Source organism: Cavia porcellus, unplaced genomic scaffold (genome assembly GCF_034190915.1).
Source record: "Cavia porcellus strain 051 isolate PalLab524CR breed Dunkin Hartley unplaced genomic scaffold, mCavPor4.1 scaffold_10, whole genome shotgun sequence".
NCBI classification, from domain to species: Eukaryota; Metazoa; Chordata; class Mammalia; order Rodentia; family Caviidae; genus Cavia; species Cavia porcellus.
In genome coordinates, this window is record NW_026947493.1 from 9,119,685 (window position 1) to 9,139,419 (window position 19,735).

Below are 19,735 nucleotides of genomic sequence, written 5' to 3' on the forward strand. Positions count from 1 at the left end.
GCTCATCTTGGAACACACATAGGGTACTCTCCTGGGACACTGTTGCTAAGTATAGGTTCTGTAAGTAGGAAAAAGGCAATTAATTTCATAGTATTGAGATAGAATTGATTTATTCTTTATTTCTTTTCTTTCTAAGCAATTATGAGAGGCTTTTTATTTTTTAAGTTTAAGGATGTTAACATCCATACACACAGGTAAAGGGTTTGGTTAGCTATAATTTGATCAGGGCTGTCTGCTGCCAGTTGGCAGAAACAGCTTCCCCCATGCTGACACGCTGATGAGTGTCCACACAGCCACCCCCACCTGCCTGCTGACAGCACAGATGGAAACTGGAGCATGTTCTTAGATCTAAAGTGCCCTCTGGGTCCCCTGGCTTCCTGATTAGCACAGCGCAGGCCATCTGTGGGATGTGTACAGCAGGTTATTGTATTCAGAGCACTTCTGAGGGAAATCGAGCCTCGTTCCCTCCTTGACAGGGCACTGTGCAAATCTCATGTCTTCTTTGGTGATATGTAACAAGTGGCTAAGTAACGGCTCAGGCACACTCTACAGTTGACACTTAGCAACCATTTACACAGTCAGCCAGAAAGCAAAGAGTCTGCCTTAAGATCACAGCAGGCCCAGAGAACCCCACCTGGAACTCTGAAGCTGCTGATATTCTAGAACACATTAGTTGCTATGAAAATGAAACAGGGTGTAGCAGGAGGGCAGCAAAAGCAACTTGGCTCCTCATTGGGAGACTGAGACCTGACAGTCTTGTGCAGCTGGAGGCAGCAGTGAGACCATGAGACAGTTTCCCAAGAGGACCACCCCACAGTCATCGGTTGGTGACTGAACCAGAGAGGCATCCTGGGCACATGGTCCCAAGGAGTAGCAGCTGATGGGTGGGACTGTCATTTTATCTCAAAGTGCCTGGGGCTCCAACTCAGGTAAGAACAGCCTCAGGGTCATTTTAGTGACAACCTAAGGATGTGGAATGAGGGAAGGGCTGCCCCCTCACAGTAGACAGCTGGCAGCTGAAGCACAGACTTGGGGGAACTCAGCTGACAAGAAGGTGCTGGGACCCAAACTCTAATCCAGTGGACGCCAAAAGCCTGTCTTAGCCTTAGCTACAAAGGATTGGAAACATGCCCCTATTCTGTGATTGGGGGCACAAGCACACAAGCAGCCTTGCCTGCAGCAGGACAAGGCACCTCCCCAACATGGTTCAGAGGGACAAGCAGGCAAGAGGCTTTGGCTGGTGATGGGACAAGGACATCCCCTGCTGCCCACCCTGTGACCAGTGGTATAAGCAGACAAGCAGCCTAGGGCAGGAAAAGGGCACCACTGCCTGCCCTATGACCACCAGGTCAACAGCTCTTGCTGCTGTGTCCATAGACAAGGGCACTCCCCACCTATGATCAACTCTTATAAGGAGTCAGCAGTGTAGCCAATATTAGCCTCATACTCAGCAGTAATCCTACTGCAGACTTGGTGGAATTTCTCAGGACAGATTCTGGCTTTTATTAGGGAATTAACACTGAACTGGGGTACCAGAGGAATTTTAAAAAATATTTTTTCCTTTTTTAAATAGGTGTATGTGTGCAGGTTTTGACTTCTATTGTTTCGTTTGTTTTCTTTGTCCTGCCTCTCTGGTCCTTCAATGGTATTTCTGTATTTGCTGTTATTTACAGGTAAATGAAAGACTAGACTGTCTCTAGTCTTCTTGTTTTTGCTTTCTCCATTATTTCTCTCCTATCCTCTTCTCAGCTTCCCAAAATTTGGGTGATCATCTTTAGTCCCTTCAGTCTTGATTCTATGATATTTCTCTTCAGTTATTGCTGTTTTGACCCCTATCCCTCTTAAATTCCCCTTCCCTATAGGATAAAATCATCCAACGAAGGGGAAATCCAATACATACAAATTCCTGGTCTACATTGGATATTATATAATTATAGATTTTGCTTCTATGGTTAGACATATCAAATTAGCAGTTACTACAGATTATCAGTTTTTAGGCTGTGCTTGAAGATATTGTTATTGCTAACTGTACTACATTAGTCAAGATGCCATACTTGTTATAATCAGTTGTATGATAACACTGTGATAACTTGGGGTCACAATTATTGTTACAGCCCATTATCCTTTGGCTGGGCAAATAGCAAGATCTCATCCCTAATAAGATAGACTGTTGGGACAAAGATGAATAGACAGTTACACATATAAGACATCTTCAAGGAATAGACATTTCCTGTAGAAGCTCTGATACCAGAGACAAAGCTACCTAACATAAGAAAAATATAAACACTATCACAGAAAACAAATTTAAAAATGGAAAATGAGAAGATAATAGAAGCAAAATGCAATCCCAGACTATTTGTGGGAAGCAGCTGAGCAATGGCTGAGCTGGAGGTCAACAAATGCCTTGAGGCTAGAGCAAGGCCAACTCTGGGAACGTGAAGTTCCACAGGCAAGCCATGTAAACAAGCTGTCACGACTAGAGGAAGTTCTGTCCAGCAGGTATCTGGCCTTGGTGTTTTTCCCTGTTAACTATAGCATAGATAGCACTGAAAATGCTTTGCCTTTAGTGTTCTCAGTAAAACCCTGAGACCTTGTTCTTTTGGCTCTGTTACATCCCCCTCACCCCCATTTTACAGTACACAAATGAAGAGGCAGGTCATACTGGGTTGTAGCTGCCTCTCCATCAGTGAGGTCAGATCCCACTCAGTCCCAGATTTCCTTTTAATATATATCTACAGTTTTTTCTTAAACCTCTATTGTCCCTTTTCAGGACCCAACTCCCTGTACTGGTTGTAGCAAAGTCAAACCCACCAAGGAAGAATCGAGGGGACAAGAAGAAGAAATAAAAAATCATCCAATTGAATTCAGTGGGATGATAATAGGAGAAATAAAAATATATACATGTGAGGCTACAGAGAATATCAAAACAAAAATAATCTCACAAGTAAAAAAGGAGGTGATGACACAATGAAGGATTTGCTCAGCAAATCTAGAGCAGATAGATTTAAAAAAAAAAGTAGAGGAGCATAGGAAAATAATGGAAACCATGAATGCCCAACATAGGAAAAAAATGGAAAGCATAAAACAGATTTGGACAGATAGCTAGGAAATTAAAAATTCCATTCAAAATTTGTAAAACTGTATGAAACAAAGATAGAATGTCAGACCTAGAAGACAAGATTATGATTAGTGATTTCTCTCTTTCTCTCTCTCACACACACATACTCTCTCTCTCTCTCTTTCTCTTTCTCTCTCTCAAAAATTGCAAAGGACCATGAAAAAACTAATTGCAAGATGATGCAAAGAACAGTAACATAAGACTCACTGGAGTCAATGGAAAAATGTAGGAGTCAGCACAAACAACATAAAAAGACCTGTTTAGAGCAGAACAGAAGAAAATTTCCCAAACATGGAAAAAAAATTGACATACAGATAAGTAAGGCATAGAGAACTCCAATTAGTCATGACCAAAATAATTCTAAATCAAGCATGTAGTAAGATTTCAGAAATTCAGCCCAAGAACAGAATATTGAAAACTGTGAGAAAAATGAAATCACCAATAAAAGAAAGGCAATCAGAACCATAGACTTTTCAAAACAAACCCTTAAGTCCAGGAGAATTTGGAATGAATTTTTTTTTTTTTTTTTGGTCTTTTTGAGACAAGGTCTCACTATGCAGTTCAGGCTGGCCTTGAGCTCTCTTTGTAGCCCAGGTTGGTCTCTAACTTGCAAGGATCCTCCTGCCTCAGCCTCCCAAGTGCTCGGATTACAGGCATGTGCCACCACTCTGGCACTGGAGTGAAGTATTTTGAGCCTTGAGAGAAAACAACTTCTAATCCAGATTGATGTATCCTGCAAAATTATCTTTTAGAAGTAATGGAGAAATAGAATACTTCCATGACAAAAAACAACTGAGGAAATGACAACCAAATGAATGCTACAAAGAGTACTGAAAGATATTCTAGAAAAAGAAAACAAATCCCACAATTCCAAGAGTACCAACAAAAGAAGTCAACAGGTAGGGGAAGCAATTACCACAGAAAGGAAAGACAGGGAACCATAAACAGAAAAATTACATGACAAAGACAAGCCAATACATATTAGTTATAGTCATCAGTGCAAATTGTCTTAATTCACCAATTAAAAAAATAGACTGGCAGAATGGATCAAGAAACAACTCAAAAGAATTCACAGACAAAGTCAAAGAATGGAAAAAAAAAATACTCCATGAGACAGGAACCTGGAAAAAAGTAAGGGTAGCCATTGTATTTGCAGACAAGGTGAACTTCAAGCCAAAACTGACCAAAAGAGAAAAAGCCATATGTACTTCTGGGGAAACTACTAGAAGAAGAAATAACAATCATAAATATACATGTATGAAATACAAGGTGCATATATACCACCTAAAATAAGTATTAATGGACATGAAAAATCAAATAAGCAGTAACACAATTTTAATAGGGAACCTTAATATCTCATTGTTAGAAATAGATCAACCAGAAAACAAAATCAAAGAAATATCAGAATTGAAGCAAATCTGTGAAAAACGCACTTTGTAGATGTTTATGGAGTATTCCACTTCATAATATCAGAATGCACATTTTTTCTCAGTACATGGGATATTATCCAAGATCACATACTAACCTATAGAACATGCCTAAGTACATGCAAAGAAATTGAAATTATCCCATGTATATTATCAGACCATAGTGCAATGAGATTAGAAATCAATGGCAAAAGAACAAAAACTCCGTAAAAACATGGAAATTAATTATAAAAGCCAGTGCTGATTTAATATCATCTTACTCTGAAGTCCTACCATGCTTTTGTTCTTCTGTTTCCATTGGTTCTATCATATCGTATCATATTAGATTTTATTATATGTGATAGTATAAACAAATTTTCTATGGAAAATGAGATCATATAGTAGCCATTGTTCATTCTCTGTTATTTGATTCTGAATGCCATGTAATATTTTCATTCTCTTGAATGGTTTTATACTAGTTTGTTATGTTTGATACTATTGTATATGAAGTTATGGCTCAACTATTTCAAAGAAAGAGACATTATGGTAGTTACTGTTAATTACAAGTTGTGTTGTGGTGAAATACTATGTTGCTTACATTGTTATATTCTGATCTGTTTTGTTATGTCCTCTTTTGTCTTAATCTCTTTAAAATAAAAAGAAACATGGAAATGAACACACTCCCAAACAACCAGTGTGTAACAGATGAAATTAAAGAAATTAAACTTCTTCAATTAAATGATAATGCTGATATAACACTGGAATTTATAGGATGCAGTGGAAGCAGACATAAGAAGAAAAATTACTAGTGGTGAATTCTACCACCAGGAAAGCAGAAGGAGCTCAAATAAACTAATGTTGCATCTCAAACTTCTAGAAAAACAAAAAATCCATAAGAAATTTAGAGAAGATCTAATGCCATTACTCATCAAATTTTTTAATGAAATAGAAAGAGAAATGATACTCCCAAAGTCATTCCTAGAAGCAATTATTACCCTGACACCAAAACCAGAGAAGGACCCAACCAAAAAAGAAAACTATAGACCAATCTCCTAATGAACACAAATGTGTAAATTCTCAACAAAATACTGGCAAACCGAATGCAGTGAACCATCAATAAGATTAGGACCAATTAGGATTAATTCCAGGGATGGTTCAACATGTATAAATCAATAAATATAATATACTATATTAACCAAGGACAAAAACTATATGATCATCTCCATATTTGCAGAAAGTATCTGACAAAGTCCAACACCTACTTATGATAAAAAACCTATAGAAAGTTGGATAAAAGCCATCTGATAAAGTTATCTATATTAAATAGCCAGCATCATAGTAAACAGCAAAAACTGAAAGCTTTCTAAAATAAGGAACAACAGATATGTCCACTATCACTACTCATAGTTCATATAGTTCTAGAGGGGCTGTAGACTTAGCTCAGAGGCTCAAGCACTTGTGTGGTAGGTGAAAGGTCGTGAATTCGATCCCTAGCACCAGAAAAAAAAACAAAAACAAAAACAAAAACAAAAAAACTATAGTTCTAGAAACATTAGCTAGAGCAATTAGACAAGGGAAAGAAATAAAGTGAATAAAGATAGGAAAGAAAAAAGTTATCTTTATTTGCTGATGACATGATATTCTACATAGAAGGCCCCAAAACTGCCTCCAAAAGACTTCTAGATTTAATAACCAGATTCAGTTTAATAGTTGAATACGAAGTCAACACTCAAGTCAATAGCTGTCCTGTACACAAATGACAAACTGACTGAAAGATAAACTGTGGAAACTATATCTTTCACAATAGTACTTAAAAAAAAAATGGAAGTACTTTGGAATCAGTCCAACAAAGGAAGTAAAAGATTTCCACATTGAAAGCTATAGTACTCTGAAAGAAGTGATAGAACTAGATATTAGAAAATGGAAAGATGTTCCTTGCTCTGGGGCAGGAAGAACCAACATAGTAAAAATGGCCATACTTGCAAAATGGTTATACAGACTCAATGCAATTCCAATCAAAATACCATTAGCTTACCTCACAAAACTAGAGAAAATATTCCTAAAATTCATTTGGAAACAGAAGATTTCTAAAACAACAGAAATAATTCTGGGCAACAAACGCAAAGCAGGGAGCATCCGAATCCCTGATTTGAAATACTACAAAGGTATTATGAAAAAAAATAGCATACTACTGGCAAAAACAAAAAAACAAACCATACCGGAAGATCAATAGAACAGATTACAAGAGGCAGAAACAACTTCTAACACACTCATCCATCTTATCTTTACAAAGGGGTTAAACATGTTCACTAGAAGATAGTCTCTAATAAGTAGTGTGGGAAAACTGACTTTCCAAATGCCAAAGACTAAAACTAGACCCATGTCTATTACCATGCATTAAACCAAAATCACAATGGATCAAAGATCTAAATAATAAAACAGAACCACTAAGTCTTCTGTAAGAGAGAATTGGTAAAACTCCTGAAGACATAGGTACAGGCAAAGACTCCACGAACAAAACTCAGACTGCATAGGAAATACCACAAAGAATCAATAACTGGAATCTCACCTTATCAAAAATCTTTTGCATAGCAAAAGAAATCAACAGAGTGAAAAGACCAGCTGCAGAGTGAGAAAAAAATTTAGCTATTTGATTCTCAAAGTCCTAATATTGAAAACATTTAAAGAAATGAAAAAAAAAAAGATCCCTTAAGTTCAAAGACCCAAAAATGATTATTTGAAATGAACACACACTTCTCCGAAGAAGTACATGTGGTAAATAAATATATGAAAAAATGTTCAGCATCACTAGTCATTCAAGAGATGCAAATTAAAACAGATTTCATCTACCCCAGAAATAATGGCTACTACCAAAAAAATCAACCAGTAACAAATGATGGCAGGGCTACTATGGGGAAAAGGGCACCATTCTCCACTACTGGTGGGAGTGTAGACTTGTGCAACCACTGTAGATATCAGGGCAGAGATTCCTTAAGAAACTAGGACTAAAGGTTCCATTTGACTTGGCTATTCCCTTTCTTGGTATCTTCCTAAAGAATTAAAAGCATCATACCACAGTGATATATGCACACCCACGTTTAGAGCATCACAGACTGTAATAGTTAAATCCTGGAAACAACCCAAATGCTCATCAATTGAGGAATGATAAAGATGAGGTTTTTCTATATAATGGAGTATAATTCTGCCATAAAGGATAAACTTGAGACACTTATAGCTCAATGAGTGTAAATAAGAAGCACAATGTATAATAGACCTTGTGAAATAGAAATTTTTAAAAGAAAAGGGAAATTAGGGTGGGGGATGGAAGGGAAAGGAGAATGAGAAAAAATGGGTAAAATGGAAACAAAGCTTTGTACATAAAGAGGGGAGAGGGTTGAAGAAAGGGCAGGGGAACGAGAAAAAAGAGGAACTAAGATAGATTGTGTACAGGTACAAATTCTGTATAATGAATGTCATCATTATGTATATCTACATTGTACCAGTAAACTTAAAGAAAAAAAAAACAGTAAAACAACACAAGACTGTACAAGAGAGGAATGACAGAAAATGGTACTGACATAGGGATGTTGGATAAAATGGGTTATCTCTTATCTGAATTGGAGGGAAAGAAATCAAACCTCAATCCCATTACAGGCCCTATAAGGAGCATGGGGGACAGCCGTGCTATCTTGGGGAGTGGGATTCCTCCTCCACACAAGGAAGGACCACCTAAAGCTACTGGGAAATCAATGTAAGACCCAAGTTTTATTTCCTACTCTCAAAGTTTGCACTGCCATCAGGCACTGTAAACTGACAGCTCTGATTTCTCCTATCAGGGCTCTGCACTGTGCTAGGTCAGTATAGCTGATCTCAGGCTGAGAATGAAAGAGCACGTTTAATGATTCTTGCTTTCATAGTGGAACCTCTACTACGCAGATGTTACAGTCACTTACAGGGAGACATCGGCAAGTCTTGGGAGAGGAGAAATACTTTTCATAGCCCATACCCTGAAATAGGAACCATTCTTCCCATTACTCTGATTATCTGGCACACACCCTTCTGCTTCCCAGATAAGAGCCACAAACTGGCTTGGTCAAAGTGCTGACAGAGACTTTTGATTTTATTTTCTTCTTTTTAAACCTACATTTCTTCTTCCTTAATGCTACAGACAAGAAAGGAAGCCCACATTGGGCTGGTAGCTTGCCCAACACTACAAATTAAAGAGCTCCAGTCTTTTTGACTCTATTTAGACTTCTTTCAAGATGCAAAGACAAATTCTTTATAAATTTTTATAGCAGCCTTAACCTACCTGGCACCATTTATATAATTTACTCAAATTTTGTAAACTGAACACAGGAATCGAGTAATTAGAATGGCTATAGTATTACATATAAAGATATATAAAAGAAACCTTGAAACTGAAGTCTGAGTAAAGCATGTGATGGGTTGTATTGACTGCTGAATCCAAGGTCTGACAAAGTCCTGCCTACTATGGTGGGTGTGAATTCATTAAAAAAATCCTGAAGGATTTTTTTTTCTTCACAGAATACAGTTTCACATGTCTGCTGTTTTCAGAGCTCGAGGTAAGAATTTGTGAACCAAACAACAACATTAGTCACATCAACACCAGAACAGCAGGAAGAAGGCACAGTCTCTGAGGGGGAGGGGCACTGGCAGAGGACTATGACTCTGTCCCCACAGTAGGGCAGGACAGTCCTAAGTTACCTAATATGTGGATGTATCTTCTGAAGCCATCTCAAGAATCTGCCTACCACTGTTCCTCCCAGTCCTGGCCACCTGTAATTAGAAGCTCATGTGAGCAGAGACTATAGCCTACATCCTGAGTACTTAGCACCTGACAGAAGAGGTACTCAGAACACATTTGGAAGCTTTCAGAATTTCCACTTGGCATTCTTGAGATGGTATGGTCCTGGACAAAGCTCATCTACAGTCAGTATCTCCTACCTCTTCCCCAGTATGCCATGAGAAGGAAAATTCAGGTGACTCCAAGTCTTGGAATGCAGGGATCTGCAGGAAGAAGGTTGGTCAGGGCTTCTTGCCAGCCAGGTTCCTTATCAGTCCAGTCTAGACACTTAGGCTTTGTAGTAGAAAGCCCCATGTACTTAAATTTGTTTTTCTAATTTGTATCTGATATTTTTCTTGTCTTCCCTTCTCTGAAGGAGAGAAAGAGCACTGCTTCTTTACTTTCCCTTCCTTGGTAAAACCTTCATGAGCAACATTTTTTAAAAAATAATATGCTAAATATTATACAGAAGGAGTTATAGCAGGGACAGAAGCCCTTCTGTGATCTTCAGCCCCAGCAGGGCTATACATCAGAAATACATGCATAGATGACTGATGTGTCTGAATTAGCCCCATAAGAATAAGGGAATGGAACATTTCATCTCATATGTATCCCAGAACTAGCTCATCTTGGGTATGCATGTGGGGGTCTCCTGGAGCAGCAGGTAGAACTGGTAGGTTTGTTAGCTGCTAGGCAGGAACTGTTAGGGTGAAGTCCTTGTACTTGGGGGGGAGGTGGAGAAGCTGCTGCCTCCCATGATGATTGCTAACATCTTTCAATTTGTTTCAGATAATGCCTCCAGGAAGACCCTAAGGAACCAGTCAAACCATCAAAAGTCACTCAGCCTCCCTCCTAGGTGACTAAGAGTAAACTTTGCTCATTATAATCTTGTTATAATGTTAAATTCTCTGCCCCAGAGGTCGTCTTGCCTGCCACCTTAAATGTGCAATGTAGGAAGTATGACCTTAACTGTGCTCCCTTCTACATGTGCTAAATCTCTCTAGTATGGATATGAGTAAGTCTCTCCAATAAAACTCCATGCTTCCTTTGTTCAGGGAGACATTGCTCTGGGAGTCAACCCCAGTGCGATTCTTATTTGATGCAATAAGCCTGCTGTCCTTTCTCTATCTTGTGCTTATTGGTTTTGCACTTACACAGAGGTGAATCTACTATGTTCAGTTATATGCTGTTGACCCAAATGGGACTGCAGCAACTCTCCCAGGGTACCTCTCCTGTGTTGCTGAGGGCAGGTTCCGGGCTGATATGTAAAGGTTCCCTCTTGGCACCTGACTTGCTGGCTCTGCATTGCTGTTATCTGGACAAACTTAGCAGCCACTCTGAATCTTATTTTGAAAGTTCCTTCAGCTCAGTACATAGTACCAGACTAACTGGAGTTAGCTGAGCTCTAGTAGGGAAGTACACACAATGGTCAGATAGATCTTTGTGAAATTGTGAAACATCTTTGTTGGGCTCAAGTGAAGGCTTTTCAGGGATACCTGGCTGCCAAAATTCTCAGTACAGAAAATTTTACAGATCTACATCAAGGTAAGCAAACAAACAACAAATTCTGAAGGTCCAGAGGGAAATACGGCCTTCTGATATTGTGGAACACCCCCTACCCCAGTCATATAATTTTAGAGTTTCAATTTGCTGAAATGTTTTTATACTGGACCAAATATGAATATTACACTCAGGTAGAGTTGTGGGATTTGCATTCTTGTATTCTGTCTAGGGATTTTGGCCAGCCTTTAAGTGGCTAGTGAATGTGTCAGCTTTTCCTTGCTGGGACAAACTATATGACATAAATTAAGAGAAACAGTTGGCTCACAATTTCAAATGTTCAGGTTATGACTTGCTGGCACTAAGGAAGAAATGGCATGTCAAGAAAGCTGCTTAGCTCATGGCTGCTAAGGAGTCAAGCAAGCAGAAAGAGTTAGAGAGGGAGGAACTGGTTAGGGATAGTATATATCCTTCAGAGATATATCCCTAGTGACCTATTTCAACTGGGCCCTATTTCCTAATTGCTCATTGTCCTATGAACCCATCAATGGATTAACTCAATGGAGATTAACACTTTCAATACTTGCATCATGAGCTGGGCCAAGCTGCGGGAACCTTGCTCTGGCCTTGCTGACCACCTTCTCTTTGCCTTGGAGGGCATACCGCAGCTGCCCCACCTGGAGGAGGGAGCTGAGCCGAGCTGTGGGAACCTGCTCTGGCCTTGCCTGCGACCTTCTTTTGGCCTGGAGAGTACCAGCACTACTGCCACTGCCTGGAGGAGGGAGCAGGCCTGCGGAGGAGGCTTGAGGCCTACCTAGGCCATAGGGGGTGACCTTCTATCACCCTGGGAAGCTTTGCCACCAAAGGAGGTGGATGGTTACACAACATCCGATCCCCAGGAGAGTATGAGATCCTTGCTGTAGGTAGTTGGGGGCCTGCTGGGCTTGCAGCCACACTAGATTGGGCTTATCGGGATTTGGGCCTTCCTGGACCATGCCTGGTGGTCTTCTTTCCGTCTAGGGAGCTTTGCTGCCAGAGGGGGGAGTTGTGTGGCTTGAGGAGGCTTTAGGCCTACCTGACGGAGCCTGGCAACCTTCTTTTAATTTGGGGGCCTCGCTGCCCAAGGAGGGAGCTATACTACCAGAGGAGTTCCAGGAGCCCAGGACATAGGAGTCAATTTCCAACATGCCCAGGGGAAGTTTTAGAACAACACTTGAAACATGGAAATATAGGAAAATGACAAAATGAAAGATCAAGATGCACTCTCAAACATCCAGTCCATCCCAAGAAAGCCTAGAAGCCAATGTACATAGAAGAAAATACATGTCATATGCCTGAAGTACCTGAAATAATAGTAACTGAAAAAAGAAGCAACTCCAGGAAGCTTTAAAGGAATTCAAATGAGAAATAATCTTTCAGGTAAAAGAAGAAATGATAAAAGTAATGACAGAGATGCTGAACACATCTAAAGAAGACACAGTTAAAAAATAAGAGGAACAAAGCAAAAAGATAGAGTCCCTAGATGAACAATATAAGAAACAAACAGAATACATAAAGCAGATTCAAAGAGATATACAGGAAATCAAAAATTACATTGAAAGTTGTAAAAAACACCTCAATGAAAGTGAAAATAGAATTTCAGATCTCGAAGACAAGATTGCAGCTAATGAACAGGAAAGGAAAGATCTCTTAAAAATAGCAAGGAATCAGGAAATAACAATCCAACCACTGCAAGTTGACTCAAAGAAAAACACATAAGATTGATAGGGATAAATGAAAAAGAAGGGGACAATGATATCAAGAGACTATTTAAGGAATGAATAGCTGAAAATTTCCCAAACACGAGACCAGAAACTGACATTAGGATTAGTGAAGCATATAGAACTCCAAGTAGCTATAATCAAAGCAAAACTATACCCAGACATATAATAATCACCATCCCACAAATTCAACATAAAAATAGAAAATTAAAAACTGTCAGAGAGAAAAGACAGATCACCTATAAAGGAAAGCCTATCAGAATCACAGCAGATTTCTCAACACAAACAATGAAGTCAAGAAGAGCATGTAGTGAAGTATTTCAGATCCTAAAGAAAAATGACTTCCAACCTAGACTGATGTACCCTGAAAAACTGTCCTTCAAAATGGATGGAGAAATAAGATACTTCCATGACAAAAAACAGCTGAAGAACTTCATGAACACCAAGCCAACCTGAAAAAAAAACACTGAAAGACACTTTAGATGCACATAGGAAAAAACCAATAAACAAGACAGACAACTAAACAGTATGGACAAATAAAGATGCAACAGCAATAAGATAACATGCCAACAATAAACCAATATTTAACAGTTACAGCCATTAATGTAAATGGTCTCAATTCACCAATTAAAAGAAACAGACTAGCAGAATGGATCAAGAAACAACATTCAACCATATGCTGTCTACAAGAAACCCATCTAACCCAAAAGGATGAAAAACAATACTACATGCAACAGGAATCCCAAAAGAAGCAGGGGGTAGCTATCTTGTTTGCAGATAATGTGAACTTGAAACCAAGAATGATCCTAAGAGATCAAAAAGGTCATTACATACTGATTAGGGGAAAACTTCAAGAGGAAGAGATAACTATCTTAAATATATATGTACCGAATTCCAGAGCACCCAGTTATACAAGGCAAGTATTAATTGAAATGAAAAATCATGTTTAATAATAACACAATTATAACAGGAGATCTTCAACACTATTGACACCGAGGGACAGATCAACCAGACAGAAAATCAGCAAAGAAATAACAGAACTGAATCACACCTGTGAACAAATGGACTTGATAGACGTGTAAGAGTGATCCATCCAACAACATCAGAATATACATTCTTCTCAGCGGTACATGGGACATTCTCTAAAACAGACCATGTATTAATCCACAAAAAATATTTAAATAAATGCAAAAGAGTTGAAATTGTCCCATGCATGTTATCAGATCATAGCACCATGAAACTAGAAATTAATGATAAAAGAAACTGCAAAAACCCACAAACAAATGGAAATTGAATAACACATGCTTGAGCAATCAGTGGGTCACAGGGGAAATTAAAGAAGAAATTAAACAATACCTACAAACAAATGAAAATACAAATACAACTTACCGGAATCTGTGGGATGCAATGAAAGCAGTCCTCAGAGGAAAGTTTATTGTACTGAGCTCCCACATCAGGAAAACAGAATGAATACAAATAAACTACCTGATGCTACACCTCAAGCATCTAGAAAAAGAACAAGTCAAGTCCAAAGCCAAAAGAAGAGAAGAAATCATAAAAATCGGAGCAGAAATTAATGCAATAGAGACTAAGAAAACAATCCAAGAATCAATGAATCAAGAGTTGGTTCTTTAAAAGAATAAACAAAATTGATAAACTCCTAGCCAATCTAATTTAAAAAAGGAAAGAAAAAATCTCAAATTCATGCAATAAGGAATGAAAAAGGAGAAATCACTACAGACCCTGTAGAAATACAGAAGATCATCAACACCTATTTCAAAAACCTCTACTCTCATAGGTTCGATAACACAGACCAAATGGACAGATTCCTAGAAACTTATGAAGTACCAAAGCTGGGTCAAGAAGATGTAAAACTACTGAATAACCCAGTTTCTATTAATGAAATTGAAAATGTAATTAAGTCCTTACCTACAAAGAAGAGCCCAGGCCCACATGGATTCACTGCGGAATTTTATAAGAAATACAAAGAAGACTTAATGCTGACACTCCTCAAACTCTTCAATGAAATCAAAGGGAAACAATTCTTCCTAAGTCATTTCTGGAAGCAAATATAACTCTAGTACCAAAACCTGAGAAAGACTCAACTAAAAAGAGAACTATAGGCCAATCTCCCTAATGAACACAGATGCAAAAATCCTCAGTAAAATATTGGCAAACAGGATGTAGCAAATCATCAAGAAAATTCTACACCACGACCAAGTGGGATTCATCCAAGCATGCAGGGATGGTTCAACATAAGTAAGTCAATAAATGTAATCCATCATATCAATAAAGCCAAAAGTAAGAATCACATGATCATTTCTATAGATGCAGAAAAAGCTTTTGATAAGGTCCAACACTCATTTATGATAAGAACATTATAGAAAATTGGAATAGATGGTCTTTACCTCAATATGATAAAGGCCATCTATGACAAACCAATAGCCAGCATCATATTAAATGGCCAAAAACTGAAGGTCTTTACCTTAAAATCACACAAAATAAGGATGTCCCTTATCACTGCTCCTATTCAACACAGTATTGGAAATACTAGCCAGAGCAATTAGACAAGAGAGAGGAATAAAATGGTAAAAAGAGGAAAAGAGGAAGTTAAATTATCATTATTTGCAGATGATATGATATTCTACATAGAAGACCCCCAAACCCCCAAGACCCCCCATGAAAAGACACCTAGATATAATAAATAAATTCAGCAGTGTAGCTGGATACAAAATCAATGCTCAAAAATCAATAGCATTTCTTACACTTACAACAAAATTACATAGAGATACCTAAGAGAGGCGACATCCTTCACACTAGCATCCAAAAAAAATGAAATAGTTAGGAATTAATCTCTCGAAAGAAGTAAAAGATCTATACAGGGAAAATTATAATATCCTGAAAAAAGAAATTGAAGAGGATCTCAAAAAAATGGAAAAACATCCCTTGTTCATGGATAGGGAGAATAAATATTGTGAAAATGGCCATTCTCCCAAAATTGCTATATAGATTCAGTGCAATCCCAATGAAAATACAATCAAGATACCTCATAGACCTAGAGAAATCACTCCTAAAATTCATCTGGAACCAGAAGAGACCTAGAATAGCAAAGGCAATTCTAAGCAGCAAAGGCAAGGCAGGAGAGGCATCACAAGCCGTGACTTGAAATTATACTACAAAGCTACTGTAATAAAATCAACATGGTACTGGAATAAAAATAGATCTGAAGATCAATAGACTAGACTAGAATATACAACCATAACTACAAATACACTCAACCACCTTATCTTTGATAAAGGGGCCAAACATGTTTACTGGAAAAACGACAGTCTCTTTAATAAATGGTGCTGGAAAAACTGGCTCTCCACATGCTAAAAATTAAAACTAGACCCATGCCTATCACCATATTTAGTGATAAAAACTAAAACCTAACTAGATCAAACTAAAAAAACTAAACTAAAAAACTAAACTAAACTAAACTAAACAAACTAAAAAAAAACCTAAAACCTAAATAGATCAAAGATCTGAACATTAAAACAGAAACACTAAATCAGTTTTAAGACAAAGTACGTAAACATCTTGAAGACATAGGGGTAGGTAGACAATTCATGAATAGGAATCAAGCCATACGGGAACTACTTCCCAGAATCAATAAATGGGATCACATCTTATTAAAAAGTTTCTGCATGTCAAAAGAAATCTCCAGCAAACTGAAAATAAAACCCACAAACTGGGAAAAAATCTTAGTGAACTGTCCTTAAGACAAAAGACTTCTGTCTAAAACATATAAAGAATTAAAAAAAAAATCAGATCCCCGAAACTCAAGGACCCAATCCAAAAGTGGGCATCTGAGATGAATACACAGTTCTCAGATGAAGAAATACAAATGCCAAGTAAATACATGAAAAACTGTTCATCATTGTTAGTCATTAGAGAAATGCAAATTAAAACAACACTGAGATTCCATCTCAGGCCAGAAAGAATGGCCAGGATCAAGAAAACTACCAACAACAAATGCCAGAGAGGATGTGGGGAAAAAGGAACTCTCCTGCACTGCTGGTGGGAGTGCAAACTGGTACAACCACTATGGAGGTCAGTCTGGAGATCTAGGATTGGAGGTCCCATTAGACCCAGCTATTCCACTTCTGGGCACATACCCAGAAGAACTGAAAGCATCATACCACAGTGATATATGTACACCCATGTTTATAGCAGCACAATTTGTAATAGCCAGATCTTGGAAACAACCTAAGTGTCCATCAACTGAGGAATGGATAAAAAAGTTGTGGAATTTTTATACAATGGAGTAATACTCAGCTATAAAGAATGATCGCACTGAGATATTTACTAATAAATGGGCACAACTTGAGACCATACTCATAAGTGAAATAAATCAAATTCACATGTATAAATACTATATAGTCTCCCTAGTGTAAGAAATAGTAAGAGCACATAAGAGTTTAGGGTAATCATGATTCCCCATTACACTGTTTTAAAGCCTTATAATGACCGAAGTTGTAATATGTTTGTCTTGGTTTTTTAATTTTATTATCTGTGATGTTATGAACAGCTAATTTGAGGAAAACAAGTCATTTTGATAGCCAGTACTGATATAATATCATCTTACTCTCAAGTCCTATCATGCCCTTGCTCTTCTGTTTCCATTAGCTCTATTATGTTGTACCTTATTGGATATTATTATGTGTGAGAGTATAAACAAATTTTCTATGGAAAATGAGATAATATAGTAGCCATTGTTTGTTTTCTGTTATTTGGTTCTGAAAATCCTGTAATACTCTCATTCTCTTGAATGTTTTTATACTATTTTGTTATGTTTGATACTATTGTATATATACTCAACTATTTCAAAGAAAGAGACATCGTGGTAGTTACTGTTAATTATGTGTTGTCTTCTGGTGAAATATTGTTTTGCTTACATTGTTCTGATCTGCTCTGTTATGTCCTGTTTTGTCTTAATCTCTTTAAAATAAAAAAAATACTTGCAACATTGGGAGACACTTCATATTTAAATTATAACAGCTAGTATAGGCAAAAAGGTATCCATACTACAGGAGAGACTACTAAACTGTCTCTACCATTGGCAGATGTAAAGAAAAAGACAAATGGTCTTTTTCTTTGCAATACATTATGGCAACCATGATCTTGGAGACTAGAAGTAATGGCCTGAGGATGGGTCCCTAAAGTACAATTCTATTGTGCAATCAGATTTATTTTGTAAGAGAGAGGAAAATGGGATGAAATTCCCTATGCAATGTTTTATGGGAAGTATCAGAATGAGGGACTCCAAAAGAAATACAAGTTAACATGAATAAAGGTTAAATCTTTGACTGGAATAGAAATTCATCAATGTTTGAATCTTCTGCAAGATGACTACCTTGCTTTACCTTTCCCCCAGGTCTGGGGAAAGAAGTGTCTCTCACTGCCACTCAAGGACTTGCAAAGCCTGTTTTTGTGTCCTTCTGAGCATAATGTCTGGAGACTTTTCCCAGGGCCCTCTGCATCTAGACAGTCAAATATCTCCCTCTTTCTGAAAGCACCACTGGACATGGGACCAATTTAAAACTAGTAAATATATTTTTATCCCCTCAATAGTTCCAGATGGAGAGGAAAATCTTTTTTATGCACACATGCATCTTATCACATCTGACTTACACAACTCAAAAGGCATTAAAGCCAAGATCTGAGAGCTGAACCAGCAAAATCTGTCACTCTTAGAAGGTGATCTTTAGAACTTATAACCTATATGAGTAGATATTCAACTGATTAGACATAGTTGGCTACGTTAGTACAGACTAGAAAGGAAGGTGATAAGCAGTATGCTAATCAACCTGGCAACTAAGTTTGAGTGCTTGGTGACAGTTGGTCCCAGGTTTCAGGGCAAGCTAGATTGTAGAACTACAGAGATATGCTCCTTAGAGGGATGCAAGAAGTTAGCAAACACCCAGTAATTAGAGTCAACAGAGAAATTTAGTGGAGGCCAGATGAAAGTCCTTCAGCCCTACATAGATGGTTGAGAGAATGTCTTCAGACATATACCCCTCAGAATAGTAAGGGGAACAATTGCCACACAGACCCTAGAGACCTACCTCCTATCTCAGAACACTCCTGATATCCACAGAAACCTTCAGAACTACAGAAAACTGAGCTGGTGGACATTATCTTCAAGGTTTTCAGAGGAGAGACAGAAGGTAAAATAAAGCAGCAGGCAGTCCTGTTGACAATGGCCCTCTAGTCTACTGCAGGTAACATGAACAAAGTTACACCAGCTAAATGTCCCAAGCCCCCAATATGGGACTTACTGGCCACAAGCAAAGTGGCAGAATACATTTTACAAGCAGAAGGGATGTTAGAAAAGGGAATGTCCAAATCATCTCCAGAGAGGGAGGATACATGATTATCTTCTATTAACTTCTGCTGATAGAAAATGAAGCCTGCTGAGTGCAAAGGTTTCCTTTTGTGGAGCTACATATTTTGTTGACTACTAACAAGGGTACTCAGCTCCGGAGACAATAATATAAAAAGGACATCAAGTAATATAAAAAGGACATCAAGAAGGGGAGTAATACGGGCTGGGGATTTAACTCAGCGGCATAAGCACCTGCCTTGCAAGCAGACGGTTGTGAGTTCAATCCCCGGTACCAGGAAAAAAAAAAAAAAAAAAGAAGGGGAGTAATCAAATGGTTTCTTGAGCCTCTAGCCAGTGAAGTGGGTTTAAGGGGTTTAAAACACTCATTTCTGTATATTTCTTTGTGCTTCACTGCACTTTTAGAAAGAGAGCTGTCAGCCAAACTAGGTGCAACCATTAATCTTTAGCAAGACAGGATGAATGTCTTTTAAGATATATGAAGCTAAGCTCATAGTACTGCTCTATGAAACACTTAATACCACTTAAAACCTCTCCCTGAAAATATTCTGAGTCAAATCAAACCTGGGGTCTGGGTGAAGGAACAAGTGGGAAGAACTATTAGTACCTGATCTAGATAGGTTCTCTAAACAAGCAAGCAGCTGGCATTGAGTGAAACAGTGAACCCTGAAACTTGAAGCCATGGTTGAAATCAAGCATGTGCTTGACTAGCCACTCAATTATGGCTTTAATAAGATCCTTTAGGTCTCCCTGTAATACTCC

The 19,735-nt window shown here is 38.1% G+C and overlaps 1 protein-coding gene and 1 long non-coding RNA gene across 10 annotated transcripts in view; one reads left to right on the plus strand and one right to left on the minus strand.

Moving 5' to 3' along the window:
• The window catches only part of Tbc1d5 (TBC1 domain family member 5), a 615,865-nt gene that overhangs the window by 3,901 nt on the left and 592,229 nt on the right, over positions 1–19,735 (minus strand). The window lies entirely within an intron of this gene.
• Positions 497–11,331, plus strand: LOC134477963 (uncharacterized). Its single transcript, XR_010050303.1, has 3 exons — positions 497–929; positions 9,070–9,107; positions 10,118–11,331. It is a non-coding gene; the product is annotated as an uncharacterized LOC134477963 (long non-coding RNA).